Raw genomic sequence first — 15,328 nt, 5'->3', positions numbered from 1 at the left:
TAAAAAAGATGAGAACAAGTAAAGATATCTGCTTTCACCACTTCTCTTCAATTATATGAATGTACTATACAATACAATATGGTGAGAAAAAATATAAGGGAGGCAAATGATAAATGGAGAAGTAAGTATTTATTACTAATTAGTTTATTAACAAGCTCTTAAGGTGTAGATAGTATGCAAAATTAAATATATTTTAAGCAGCAAACAATTGGAAAATAGTGTTAAGTATTTACAACAACATCAAAAGTGGAGTACCTAGTGAAAAAAAAAAGAAGACTTATACAGTAAAAATTTATTGCCAAGACAAGTTAGAAGTGGATGTAGGTATGTATCATGGTCATGAATGGATAGGTGCTTCCCAATTGATTTGTAGATTAATGCAAACCCAAACAAAAATCCCAGTAAGTTTTCCCTTTTTTTAATTAAAGAAATCAACAGTCTTAACTCTAAAATTTAATTGGAAATGTCAAGGACCTAGAGGAGACAAAATAATCTTGAAAAAGAATAAAATTGGAAGACTTGCATGATATGATTTCAATAATTATTATTACGTTACAATATTAACAGAACCAAAAGGATAGTTCATATATATGTAATGGAACAGAGTAGACTACATATTTTATCACATATATAATTTAAAGTATATTCACATATACAGTCTGTTAAAATATATAGTTATTTTATTGATTTTTAATTAGGGGTGAAAGCTATTCAGTGTCGAAAAGAAAGTCTTTAGCAAATGATAATGGTACAATAGGGAAAAAAGAACTTCAATCAGTTCCCTCCTCATATTACATATAAAAATTAGGTCAGAATGGATCTTAGACATAAATATAAATACTAAAACTATAAAACCTATGAAAGAAATATGAGAATAATTTCATGAACTTAGGATAAAGAGACATATCTTAGGACCTAAAAGCATTAATTATACTAACTATAAAAGAAAAAGTTAAGGGGCTGAGGGTATAGCTCTGATAGTACATTTTTCTAGTATGCATAAGGCCATGAGCCCAAACCCCAGAACTGCAAAAGAAAAGTAAGAAAGGAAAGAAAAGAAAAAGTTAATAAGTTGGACTTGATCAGTATTCAAAACTGTGCTCATCAGAACTCACCATTAAGAAAATGAAAAGAAAAAAAAGATAATGAAATGAGTGCTATTAATATATATATGACAGAAGTTATAAGTGAAAATTCAGAGTTCACTTTAAATCAATATAAAAAGACAAATGCCCTAATTTTAAACAGGGAAAACACTGAAACACTTTCCAGAATGGATGGGAATGGTCATATACACATTTAAAAGTATCCAACTTCTTCAATCATCAAGGAATTACAAATTAAAAGCACAAAGAAATACCTACGAGAAGAGCTAATATTAAAAAGATTGGCAACACCAAATGATGTAAAACATCTGCAACAACCTGGAAAGTTATTTGGAATTTCCTTTTAATACTGTACATGCATCTACTGCTTAATCCAGTATATTTCTACTCTTAGGTATTTAGCCAAGAGAAATTAAAATATATATACCCACCAAAAAAATGAACATTAATGTTTATAGTATCTTTTTTCATCCATAGCCAAAAATTGGAAGCAACTCAGATGTCTATCAGTACAAGAATGAATAAGTAACTTGGTATATTCAGACAACTAAATACTGTAAAAACAATGAACTGTTAATATCCAGTAACATGAATAAATCTCAAAGACATATTGAAAGAAAAAAATCTACACACAAAAGTAAATAGTACAAGATTCCATTTATTTGAATTTCAAGAATAGACTAAACAGATCTATGATAATAGATACCAGAACAGTGATCGCCTCTGCGGGAAGAATTTAATGGAAAGAAGCAGAAATAAACTTTCTGGAGTAACAGATATGATTTATATCTTGCTTATGTTGTTGGCTACACAGGTATATATTTGTCCAACTCTTAATTATATGCTTACAATAGCTGAATTCTACCTCAATAAAAAATTTAGAAATTTAAACATATGAAATGGACTTTACAGTCACACAGAGGTGGATTTGATCCTATTTTTCTTTTATAAACTATATGGCCTCGAGCAATAATTAACTAAATTTAAGGCGCTTTAAATGTAAAATAAAAGTAATACCTACTTTAGAAGCATCTAATCCTTATCAGGATTAAATAAGGTGAAAAATGTGAAATACTAGTATGCTATCTGAATAGACTAAGTACTCAAAGATAGTAGTTGTTATCATTGAGGCAGTGTAATCCTGTGGTCAAGAATATGGTCTCTGGAACCAGATTAATTCTGACCAGTTTTGAACCCAGCTCGATTTCTAATTTGCTGTATCACTTTGGGCAAATTACTTAATCTCTGTGCCTTTATTTACTCAAATGTAAAACAGAATAATGGTACCTACCTCAATAATTATGAATATTCAACAAGTCAGTATACTCTTAGTCCTTTGAATAATACCTGACACATAATAAATGTTAACTGGTAGCAGCTATTATTATTGATTTCTTATTAGCCTAGTTATAATAATGGCCTGTGACTTCAAATCATTCCCTTTCCATTATCCTAAGATTTCTAGTTCTTTAGTTACACAGGAAACTACCAAACTCATTAACTGTCCTACTTTTTTTAAGGTATTGTATATTGCTAAAGAAAAGCATACAACCATGCTGTGGTGAAGACTACTCATATTTTTACAAATATCAGTTCTTTTCATAATAACAGAGTTTTAGCTGGGCCCATTACTAGATAATAACATTTCACAGGCCCTCCAGTGACTAAGTTCTTACCAGCAGAACAAGAGCAGAAATGATGTGTGCCACTTCAGACCAGGACATCAAAATTTTAAATATGTGCTTCTCCAAGGTCTTTCCCTTTCCCTAGAGCTGGAATTGCCTGCAACCAAACTTCAACCATGTGGATGAGGAAAACACCATAGGCGAAAAACAAAATAAAAGGAACGTGGGTGCCTAAGTGACCTGGAATGTGCTCCTCGGACTACTACATAAGTGACAAATAAACTTCATTTTTAAGCCACTCAATGTTGAAGATCTCTGTTAAGTAGCTAAACTTTATCCTAATTACTTATTAAGAATCAGTATGGAAGTACAGTGCTGGGCACTAAAGAGCAAGACTGAAACATTTATTCTTTTGTAAGATTTGCATTATATTGTAGTCTTAGTTTCTGCTGTATGTGGGATAAGGGACATGGAGAAGTACAAGATGCTTTGAGTGTCATATCTAGGAGGTCAGAAAGGCCTTTCTGGAAGAAATTGCTTTTACGTTAAGACCAAAAGATGAGAAGTAAAGTCAGACAAAAGGCAGGAAACCTGGGGAGCAAAAGGGTGAGGAGAGATGCCAGGTGCTATCAAAGGAGAATAAAGACAGAAAGGAAGATGTTATAAATACAGGGGAGATTACATTAAAAGATTTGGATGAAAGAGAGGATGGTACATTTGAACACTTTCACATCTTCCTTGCTAGACTGTAAGAAACACCTTTCCCTTTAATATAAAGCAACAACAGTAATTCTAGCCCCCTTTCTCATATGTCTGTAAGAAGTCCACTTCTTTTGGTAGTTCTTTTTCCCAGCCATATCTTAGAATTCCCCACAAATGCTTTATGTTTTACAGATTCACCCTGTTGTCACGTATCACCTTAGCCACAGAGGGAAAATTAGCAGTATAAGTACTCAACCCAGCCAATCTAAACATGTCATTTACTTTTCAGCTAAAAGCCATATTGGGGATACATGTATAGTAAATGAGAGCATATTCTTGTGTTTTCAATATATGTCTGATTAATTCTACCTTGTTATGATTCCATGGTTACTATGTGAACATTTGCTTCCTACACAAATTTCATTACTAAAATGAGAATGCAGTAATAGATCAGTATAAATCTTTGCTCATAAAATGCTTTACATTTGGGGTTAAATAGCCATCTTTGGTAAATTTGATTACTATGAATCAGTTTTTCTAAAGGGCTGGGGATGCATCTCAGTGGTAGAGTGTTTGCCTAGAATGCATGAGGCATTGGGTTTAATACCCAGTATTATCAAACAAAACAGTTTTTCTGAATGGTTAGATTTTTGGGGGAATGTGTGTGGAAATTTGTATATTATGTCAGTGCCTTTAAAGGAGAATCTTTTTCCTAATCATTATATTAAAAAGTGTATTTTCTAACAAATGTAATAAATATACAAAATATTATTTAACATTTATTATACATACATGTATACATATTTTTTGTGTGTATATATATATGACATATATATGTATATATGATAGCTGATAATTATTTCCAGATTTTTTTAAATATTTATTTTTTAGTTTTCGGTGGACACAACATCTTTATTTTTTATGTGGTGCTGAGCCCTGCGCATGCCAGGTGAGCGCACAACCGCTTGAGCCACATCCCCAGCCCTATTTCCAGATTTTATAAATTGTTCAAAATTGTTCAGTGGATTTATGTATTTATTTATCTATGGTGTTGGGGATAACCCATGCCTTGTGCATGCAAGGCAAGCACTCTATCAAGTGAGCTGTATTCTCAGCCCTGTGGATTGATTTTTTTTAAGTTGTAGTTGGACACTATATCTTTATTTTACTTATTTATTTTTATGTGGTGCTGAGGATTGAACCCAGCACCTTGCACGTGCTAGGCGAGTACTCTATCTCTGAGCCCCAGCCCCAGCCCCTTGTGGATTGATTTTTGACACAACAAATAGAACAAGTACACCATCAGTCCCCTCATATTTCAAAAAGCTCATTTTTCATTCACAAAAAAACTACCAACTATAAACTTAGATTGTTAAACATTACAGAAATTTGCAGAACCATAATACTTTTGCTGACCATATCCCTTAAAAAAATGTTTAAAGTTGTAGGTTCAAATATTTATATGTGAAAATAAATAACCTTTCTTTAAGCATCATTTTGTATAAAGTTATACCATTTCCATTATCAAGCTATTAATATTATTTTGTAGATCAGTAAATTTCTTAAAATGGTGGCAATATTGCTCAAAAAGTTTTGTAATTCTATAATTGTCTCATTTTGTTTTCTGTACCTATTAACATGGGTATAGGGCTAAGAACTAGGAATAGGAACAGAAATTGGGTAGAAGGCATTCTAAAGCATTCTGAAGTGTCAGGTTCTGACAATCGAATTTTTGTTATTTATGACCATGTAAGAAAATTTTTTACTTTTTTTCTAAGCAGTTTTACTGAGGCTTGGAAAATAATATTCATCTGTGAAATGTATTACTGTTTCTTCTAATGAGGATTAGGTACATAAAAATTAACATAACTTAAGAATTTATACTACTGAGTGTAAGAAATCTGGGGAAGCATGATAGCACACATTTGAATGAGGATAAAATAAGAGGTAATCAGAAGTGACTTAATTGTAGGAGGTACCAAAGCAATACCAACTACTATGGTTAATTTTTTGGTACTAGGGATTGAACCTTAGAGTGCTTTAATACTAACTTAATCTCTGCCCCCTCTCCCCCCTTTTTTTTAATTTGAGACAGGGTCTAGCTAAGTTGCTTAGGGCCTTGCTAAATTGCTGAAGTTACCCTCGAACTTGGAGTCCTTCTTTCTGCCTTAGCATCCCAAGTGGCTATGATAACAGGTGTGTACCACCACACCCAGAACTCAGTGGCAGTTCTTAATACTGATCAGGAAACTGATAGAGATGTGATACAGTAATGATGGATGACTTCAATTTTCTAAACTGCTGCTGAACATTTTATTCTGCTAAAAACAGCAAATGGTTAAAAAGCAAAATGAATAACAGGCTAATGATACAAGTAATGTAGAGAACAGTTACTTTGGATTTTATTCTGATGGACAGCTAATGGATATGGAAATAATGAAGAAGTAAACATGTCAGCTTGGAGTTAGTATCAGCTGAGCCTGTGTGACATGATCAGAAATATGCCTTCAGGTTTAGGAAATAATATTTCCAAAATTGGGAGAAAGGCCTGACATGATTTTATGAATAGTAATTCCACAATACACTATATCTTGAGAGGCATGGAAAGCTCTCAATATAATTATAAAGAAGAATAAGAATAACAGGGTGCTTTGTGATTGAATCTCAACAATTTTTAAAAATTCATATACTTGGAACTAGACTTTTCTAGGGCCATTAGATATAGGGTGTAAACTGACATTATTGCTAGAGACCCAAAGTGCCATCACTGGCCTCTCTAAATGGAGGCTTATGAAGACCAAGTCATAAATTAAGTCCAAGCCTGCATTACATACCATGATTGTGGTAGAGAATGTTCAACTAGAGTGAAATTAGCCAGTTGACTGCCATGTCAGATATGGTATCTACTTAAATAGATAAGCATAGGCTGGTACTTAATATGTAGCCATAAATCTACAAAAGCATGCTTTTCAGCTCAGCAAAAAGGATCAAAAGTTTTAAACATATTTTTGATGTCAGTAGTACATACAATCTTGTCTGAGGTCTAACTTAACTCTGCTTTTTATTAAATTGGTCTGTAGAGACTATGATTGACCTAGCATTCCAAATGCTCAGTGGTAGAGCATTTGCCTTGCATTCCAGGGGCCCTGGGTTCTGTTTCTATGCCAGTACCATTGTATTTTGATTGCTATAGCTTTGTGATATAGTTTGAAGTCAGGACATGTGATGTCTCCTGCTTTGTTCTTTTTTTTCAAAATTGCTTTGACTCTTCAGGATCATTTGTGGTTCAAATTTTAGGATTGCTTTTTCTATTTATGTGAACCTGCATATTATTTTCAGTAAAAAATTTCTTCCAATTCATGAGCATGTGCTGTCTTTCCATTTATTTATGTCTTCTCTTACAATTTTCTTTGTACAAATCTTTCACCTCCCTGGTTAAGTTTATTCCTGAGTATTTTATGTATATTACATATGTATTATGAATGTTAAATAATATTTTCAATGCTATTGTAAGTGGGATTGCTTTCTTTATTTTTTCCAGAGAATTTGTTGTTGTTACATAGAAATCCAAATGATTTTTGTGTATTGATTCTATATTCTCAACTTAACTAAATTTGTTTATTCATCCTAGCAGGTTGTGTGTGTGTGTGTGTGTGTGTGTGTGTGTGTAGTATTTAGAGTTTTATATATATAAGATCATATCATATGACAACAGAAACAAATTTACTACTTTGTTTCTGATTTGGATGCATCTTGCAGTATTTCCTTTTCTTTCAATTATTCTGGCTAGGACTTTAAGAACTATGTTAAATACAAGTGAGAATGTGTAGCTTATTTTTTTACTCATCTTAGAAGAAGCTTTACGCGTTTTACTGTTGAATATGTTAGCTGTGGTTTGGTCACATTTTACCTTTATTATGTTGAAGTGCATTTCTTCTGTACCTAATTTTCTTCCTTCTATATCATGCATTTTTATCATGAAAGAATGCTAAATCTTATCAAATGGTTTTTTTATGTGTGTTCGTCTTTTAGCCTTGATTCTGTTAATGTGGCATATCATGTTTATTCATTTATGTATGTAACCATTGTTGCATCACAGGGATAAGTCTCACTTTATCATGATGTATGCTATTGAATTTGGTTTGCTAGTTTGTTTGTTTGTTTGGAGAATTTTTTTTTTAATCTATGTTCATTAGGGATATCATGGCCAAGAGGTAAAAGAGAGTAGGAAGAGGCCAGGGTCTCACAGTTTCCTTCTAGAGCATGCCTCTAGTGATTAAAGACTTCCCACTGGGCCCCCACTTTCTAAAAGCTCCACCACTTTTCAACAGCACCACTATGGGGACCAAACCTTTCAGGACATCAAGATCCAAACTATAGCAGTTACATAAAATATCTTACAGTTGTAACTTTTTACTTTAAGCATATTATTTGATTACATACATTCTGTACTTTTCTCTCTCTTCACATTTATGTTATTCATGCTGTAATTGCATCATTTTTATGTGTACATTCAATAACAAATATAGTTATTTGAATATACTTTTAAATTCTTAAGAGTTAAAAGTGATTTATGTACCATCATCACAATATTAGAGAATTTAGAATTTGCCTATGCATTTATCTTTATTGGTGAGTATTATTCATTTGTATATTTTTGCATTAAATAGCATTTTTTGGGGCTGGGGATGTGGCTCAAGCGGTAGCGCACTCGCCTGGCATGCGTGCGGCCCGGGTTCGATCCTCAGCACCACATACCAACAAAGATGTTGTGTCCGCCGAGAACTAAAAAATAAATATTTTTTTTTTTTTAAAGAGAGAGGAGAGAGGGAGAGAGAGAGAGAGAGAATTTTTTTAATATTTATTTTTTAGTTCTCGGCGGACACAACATCTTTGTTGGTATGTGGTGCTGAGGATCGAACCTGGGCCGCACGCACACCAGGCGAGTGCGCTACCGCTTGAGCCACATCCCCAGCCCTAAAAAATAAATATTAAAAAAAAAATTCTCTCTCTCTCTCTCTCTCTCTCTCTCTCTCTCTCTCTCTCTCTCTCTCCTCTCTCTCACTCTCTCTTTAAAAAAAAATAGCATTTTTTCATTTCAGCATGAACTCCCTCCTATAGTTTTTTGTTAGTTTTGTTTGTTTGTTTGTTATGTACTGGGGATTGAACCCACAGCTACTTAACTACTGAGCCACATCCCCAGCCCTTTTTTTAATTATTATTTTTTATTTTGAGACAGGGTATCACTAAATTGTTTAAGGCCCACTAAATTACTGAGGATGGCTTTGAACTTGAGATCCTCCTGCTTCAGCCTCCCAAGCCACTGGTATTATAGTTGTGCACCAGCATAACTGGCACCATTTCTTTCTTTTATTGGTGCATTATAATTGTGCCTAATGAATAATTTGGCCAGTATCATTCCCAGTATATTCTTTCCTTCCCTTCCAGCCTTCCTGTGGTCTCTTTACTGAGCCCAAGGAATGTCCTTTAATATTCATGAGATCCCCATTTACTTCCTTTTCCTTTTTCCTCTCTACCTTCCATATATGAAGGGAAAACATATGACCCTTGATTTTCTGAGTTTGGCTTTTATTTAGTTTTTGGTGGTAAGTTTTTTGAGTTCTTTATATATTCTGGATATTAATTCTTTGTCAAAAAAAGTAGCTAGCAAAGGTTCTCTCTTCACATTATTTCCTTTGCTATACAAGATTTTTAATTTGATATTACTCCATTTTTTAAATTTTTTTTTAAATTTCAATATTTATTTTTTAGTTATCGGCGGACACAACACCTTTGTTTGTATGTGGTGCTGAGGATCGAACCCCGGCCGCGCGCATGCCAGACGGGCGCGCTACCGCTTGAGCCACATCCCCAGCCCCTATTCCATTTATTTTTGGTATTATTTCCTAAGCTTTTGGGATCCTATTAAGAAAGTTGTTGCTTGTGTCTGTATGTTGAAATGTTGACCCTACATTTTCTTTTAGGAGTTAAATGGTTTCTGATCTGATTCTTAGGTCTTTGACCCATTTTGAGTTGACTTTTGTACAGGGTGAGCAATAAGGAACTAATCTCATTCTTTATGTATGTTTAACCAGTTTTCATTTATTCAAAGGATGTCTTTTCTCCAGTGTGTGTTTTTGGCACCTTTGTCAAGGATTAGACAACTTTCTCTGTATGGATTTGTCTCTCTTTTATTTGGTTCCATTGGTCTATATGTCTGTTTTATGGCAGTACTATGCAGTTTTTGCTACTAAAGCTCCATGGTATGAAGTAGATATTGTTATGCCTCCAGCATTATTTATTTTTTTATTTTTATTTTTTTTACTTTGAATTCTTTTGGCTATTCTAGGTCATTTATTCTTCCAGACAACTGGACTGTTTTTGTTTGTGGTTCTATGAAGAATGTCATTTTTATTTTGATAGGGATTGCACTGAATCTGCATATTGCTTTCAGTAACATGGCCATTTTAACAATATTAATTCTGCCTACCAATGAACATGGGACGTCTTTACGTCTTTTTGTCTTTTTCAGCATTCTATAGCTTTTACCTCCTTTTATTACTAGGTTTGTATCTGGAGGGATTTTTGTTTTTATTTTAAGGCTATTATAAATGGGATTGTTTGCCTGATTTCTTTGTCAGCAAATTCATTATTGGTGTATAGGAAAGCTATTGATATTTGTATGTTGATTTTGTAACATGCTCCTTTGCTGAATTCATTAGCTCTAGCAATTTTGTGGTAGAGCTTTTTGGATCTTCTACATATAAGATCATATTATCTGCAAACAGCAATAATTTGACTTCTTCCTTTCCTATTTTTATTTATCCCTTTCATTTCCTTCTTTTCCCTAATTCCTCTGTTTAGAATTTCTAGTACTGTATTGAATAGGAATGGTGAGAGTGGTTATCCTTGACTTGTTCCAGATTTTAAAGGAAATCTTTTTTCCCCATTTACTATGATATTAAGTTTAGGTTTGTTTCATCTTTTAGCATATCATTGTAAGGAAGATCTAGTGGTGATGAACTCTCCAGCTTTTGTTTGTTTAGGAAAATCTTCCTCTCTCCTTTATTTCTGAAGGAAAGCTTTTCCAGATACAGTATTCTTAGTGGGCAGAGTTTTTTTTCTTGCAATATTTTGAATTTATCAACCTACCCTTACTTGACCTGCAAAGTTTTTGATGAGAAATCTGATGGTAGTCTATGGAAGCTCCTTGGAATGCAATGAATTCCTTTCTCCAACTGCTTTCAAATTTTTCTTTTTTTGTCTTTGTCTTTTTTTTTTTTAGTTGTAGATGGATACAATATCTTTATTTTATTTACTTATTTTTATTGGTGCTGAGGATCAAACTCAGTGCCTCACACATGCGAGGCAAGTGCTCTACCACTGAGCCACGATCCCAGCCCTTGTCTTTGTCTTTTTTTATTTGTTTTAATTAGTTATATATGACAGTAGAATACATTTATGGACTTTTATATATCATACATGGATGGGATATAATTTCTCATTTTTCTGAGTGTACATGTTGCAGAATCATACTGGTCATGCAGTCATATATATATATACATATACATACAGTAATAATGTCTGTTTCATTCTACAGTCTTTCCTATCCCCACATCCCCTCCATTCCCCTCCCATCATTTCCCTCTACCTAATCTAAAGTAACGCTATTCTTCCCTAGTGCCCCCCCCCCGCCTTATTGTGAATTAGCATGCACATATTAGAGAAAACATTTGGCCTTTGATTTTGTAAGATTGGCTTATTTTGCTTAGCATGATATTCTCCAACTCCAACCATTTACTGTCAAATTCCATGATTTTACTCTTCTTTAAAGCTGACTAATATTCCATACCACATTTTCTTTATCCATTAATCTATTGAGGGACACCTAGGTTGGTTCCATAGTCTAGCTATTGACAGTATAATAATAATATGTCTCAGTGTATATCTTTACAGGTACAACCTTTTCGTTTGTTTTTTTATATTTATTTTTTTATTTGCAGTTGGACACAATACCTTTATTTTATTTATTTTTATGCGGTGCTAAGGATCGAACCCAGGGCCTTGCACATGCTAGGCGAGAGTGCTCTACCACTGAGCCACAGTCCCAGCCCCTTTTTGTTTGTTTTTGATACTAGGGGTTGAAACCCAGGGGTGTTTTATCACTAAATATATCCCAACCCTTTTTTTATATTTTGAGATAAAGTCTCACTAAGTTGACTAGGCTGCCCTCAAACTTAAGATCCTCCTGCCACAATCTCCCAAGTCACTGGTAACCACTACATCCAGCCAAGTACAACCTTTTTTGGAATCTTTGGATCTCATGTATCTGGACATCTATTTTTATTCTCAAATTTGGAAAGTATTCAACAATTCTTTTTTAAAAAAATTTCTTCTAATTAACTATACATGACAGTAGAATGCATTTTGATACATAATACATAAATGGAATATAACTTCTCATTCTTCTGGTTGTATGTGATGTAGAATTACACCAGTCATGAAATCATATATGCACATAGTAATAATTCCGAATCATTCTACTACCCTTGCTATCTCCATATTTCCTCCTGTCCCTTCTATTATTTCTTTAAATAGATTTTTTCTATATATATATTCTCCTTGGATTTCTATTATTTGTGTATGCGTGTGTATTGTATGTGTAGTTTTGTTTGACGGTGTTCCATAAATTCTATAGGCTTTCTTCACTTTTTTAATTCTTTCTTTCTTTTCCTTCTCTGAATAATGTCAAGTACTATTGAAATTTTTCATTTCAGTCATTGTATTCTTCAACTCTAGTGTTTCTGTTTAACTATTATTATTGTTTTAGTGTTTCTATTTGTTGGACTTGTTTTATGTATTATTTTTTTTCCTTTGGAGTAGAATAATGATTTATTATAATGTCTAATTTTTATAATTGTTGTTTAGCATATTCTTTTTTACATTTGAATCAAATGGGGTATAATCTCTCATTTTTCTGATTGTGCAGGTTGCAGAATCACATTGGTCATATAGTCACCTATAAACATACTATGTATTATTATTAACTAATGAAATTAGTTCTCTATTTGTAGTTTACTGAACCTCTTTTAAAGGATTATTCAGTTCATAGATTTTCATTTCTTTAGAATCAGTTATTAGAGGCTTATTAGTATCTTATAGTGGTTTTGTTTCCCTTATTCTTTATGATCTTATATACTTGCATTGATGTCTGAGAATCTGAGGAAATGGTTCAGATTAGCCTTTACAGGCGTACTTTAGTAGAGAAAGAGTTTCTGGTTTTTCTCCTTGTATGGGATGGCTAAAGGCCGCATTTTGTGCTAGGCTAGACCACTAGCTAGGGACCCAGGACAGGTAGAGCTGCCTATCATGTTCCTTGGCCAAATGGGGTCACCAGCTTTACCATTTCGGTGGGAGGCTTCTGATGGGGCTCTTAGTTTATGTGCCACTATTGTCAGGAATGCTGTGCCATTGCCAAGATTTATCTGTTTCTTTTTATAATTTTGTAAATTTTTCCAATATTCAAAAATTGGGGACAAAGAAATCTGGAGGAAACCATGTAGATGGACCTATAATGCAGACCTTAGTGTTTTCATGTCAATGCCCACTAGAAGGTATCCAGTATAGAGTAAGCATCAAACAACTGAATAAACAGGATAACTTAGGTGGCTATCACCCAGTTCTTTCAGTCACCCTAGTGCTTATGGAATGGCCCCATAGCTGTAATTTCCCTGGTGAAGGAATAGAGCCTATGCTTGACTCCCTCTCACCAAGAGGGATCTGTCTACCTCTCCTGCTGAGTGTCAACAGCAGATACTATTGCTGACTCTTGATATGGTGCCATACTTCAAGGAAACCATAAAGCCCTTTCTTTGATCATAAATCTATTATGCCTATCCTTTCTGAAATACATACTCTGTATATGGGATTGCCTTCTCTGCCCACAACACTTCTACCAGCTGTCAACATTGGAGTCCAAATAATATCACCTTAGACCAACGGTCCTCGTCTGTGGCAAAGGAGGCACACTAGTATGCATGTGTTCCCAGGATCCACTATTTATACCATATGCCACATCACCTAGAAGCAACCAACCTGTTAGAATTAGAATGACCTCTTAAACATTCAGTATCCTATTGAAGATAGCTTTTACTAGAGTACTCTTCACTGGGTGTGGTATAGGCTTTGACTGATAGATTATCCTCTAGTCCCAAAAGCTAGAATATACAGGCCCAGAAGGTAAAAGGAGAAGTAGGATTGACCAATGCAATGGGTTTAGTGGCATGCTTATAATCCCAGGGATTCAGGAAGCTGAGGCAAGAGGATTTCAAGTTCTAGGTTAGCCTCAGCAACTTAGAAAGACCCTGTCTCAAAAAAAAAAAAAAAAAAAAAAAAGGACTTAGCTCAATGCAAAAGCACCTTAGGATTCAATCCTCAGTACCAAAAAAAAAAAAAGATTGACCTCCTTTTCCCATCACTTCTAATAAATCATTTATGCTTTTCATCTGTATATCTCTAGGGTCTGTTGCATTTAAAAGTCTGCATTCTGGGATGGTTTGTTAAGGGAATGCTAGCCTTGGGTATAGTAATCATTCCATTGAATCTAAAACTGTGTTGTCACTAGTTATTATTTTCAGATCATCAGATATAATTCTCAAGAATTTGCCTTCTAGTACCACCTAAGAGACATTAAAAACAAGACCTAAAGGGTAAAACTATTTCCAATAACCATGCCCAAGAACAAGAGCCAAGAATATTTATAAAATGTTCAGCATCTAATAAGCTAAGGTTCAGAATGTTTTCAATCCAAAATTATCAACAATGCAACGATGCAAGAAAATATGATCCAATAATGAGAAAATTAATTTAAACCAATCAGAGAAGATACACACAATATAATTGGTAAGTAAGGACTAAAATAGTTAAAAGTGTATTTTTTAAATTTTGTTTTAGTTGTAGATAGACAGAATACCTTTATTTTATTTATTTCTGTGTGGTGCTGAGAATGCAGTGCCTTACATATGCTAGGCAAGCACTCTACTGTTGAATTACAACCCCAGCCTTAAAACTGTACTTCATTTGTTTAAGAAGCTAGAGGAAACATTGAACATGTTCAATAGGGAAAGACAAAACACAAAGACAAAACAGTGAACTTTGAGGGAGAAAAACTAATTTTGTTTTTTAAAATCTTTTTTTTTAAATATATATATTAGTTGTAGATGGACACATATCTTTATTTTTATTTATTTATATGTGGTGCTGAGGATCAGACCCAGGGCCCGCATGCAAGGCAAGCACTCCACTACTAAGCTACAACCCCTAAAAACTTCTTTTATATTTTTTTCTGGTGCTGGAGATCAAATCCAGGGTCTCACAAATGCTAGGTAAGCATTCTGCTGTTGAATTACATCTTCAAAATATGTTTTTAAAACCTTGTTTAGAGGCTTGCCTGACTGGGGAACCAGGAGAAATAATACCAGGCTGCCCAGTCACAACAAATACAGACACAAGAAAGAGGTGTCCCTTATGAGTATATTTGTTAACACACATGCATACACTTAACACTGAATGGAGAGGGAGGATGAGACAGAAAGGACATCCTGGTAGCACAGACAAGGGATGGAATAGGAACAACAATATTTGTGTTGAAAAAATAGGTTGGATATAGTGAACAACAGATTATATATTAGAAGAAACAAATAGTATATGACTAAAATATCATAAAAATTCTGGGAAAAAGATGAATAGAGCATCAACAAGGTATGAGGAACCTTGAAGAGAATATAATTGGAGATCCTGAAAAACAAAAGATAGGAAGCAAAGACAAAGTTTTGAAAAAATATTAGAAAAACATCTCCAAATTTTGTGAAAACTATAATAGTCATTTTTACTATT

General features: G+C 33.8%; 1 protein-coding gene across 1 annotated transcript in view; it reads left to right on the top strand.

Annotated features, from left to right (window-relative positions):
- Positions 1-3,159, top strand: part of CCDC18 (coiled-coil domain containing 18) — a 115,673-nt gene extending 112,514 nt beyond the window's left edge. Inside the window, exon 31 of the mRNA XM_081307403.1 lies at positions 2,877-3,159. The gene's annotated coding sequence lies outside the window, so the exon portion shown is untranslated. The remainder of the gene's footprint in view (positions 1-2,876) is intronic.
- The last annotated feature ends 12,169 nt before the right edge of the window (positions 3,160-15,328 follow it).

This window comes from Spermophilus citellus, assembly GCF_964194105.1.
Source record: "Spermophilus citellus genome assembly, chromosome: 9".
Taxonomy (NCBI): Eukaryota; Metazoa; Chordata; class Mammalia; order Rodentia; family Sciuridae; genus Spermophilus; species Spermophilus citellus.
This window is presented reverse-complemented; position numbering and strand designations above follow the sequence as displayed.